The sequence below is a fragment of the Monopterus albus genome, unplaced genomic scaffold (genome assembly GCF_001952655.1).
Source record: "Monopterus albus unplaced genomic scaffold, M_albus_1.0 scaffold134.1, whole genome shotgun sequence".
NCBI lineage: Eukaryota > Metazoa > Chordata > Actinopteri > Synbranchiformes > Synbranchidae > Monopterus > Monopterus albus.
This window is the reverse complement of record NW_018128014.1, coordinates 3,157,696-3,158,143: the sequence shown is the minus strand read 5'-3', so window position 1 is coordinate 3,158,143 and position 448 is coordinate 3,157,696.

Genomic DNA, 448 nt, shown 5'->3' with positions numbered 1-448 from the left:
ATTGGCGGCTTGCAAGCCAACTGAAGTGGCATTACCGCTCCCTGCTGGCTTGTTTAATTCTGAAGCTGCGCCTGCAGTCTGTCCAGTCGCCACAGTTGCACTCCAGCAACTATTGGTCCGGATGTGTATAGTGCACAGAAACGTCAAAACAAAAAAAATAGTAGCTATTTCTAGTACATTGTATTTACTGTGCATACTATTCATATTAAATAGAATGTGTGACACTGTACTATATATTAAAAGCCAATGTAAATAAATGAATGAATGAATGTCTTAAGCTATGAATACAAAGCTGTCAGGTCTGTAGCAATTTGAAAACCTGGAAGCCAGTGAGGACAGGCCAGAACTGGGCTATATGGTCTAATTTACTTATACTTATGATGAAATGAGCTTATACATTCTGACTTAACAGTCGTGGTAAGTTCTGTGTCGTAGAATGGGGTGTGAT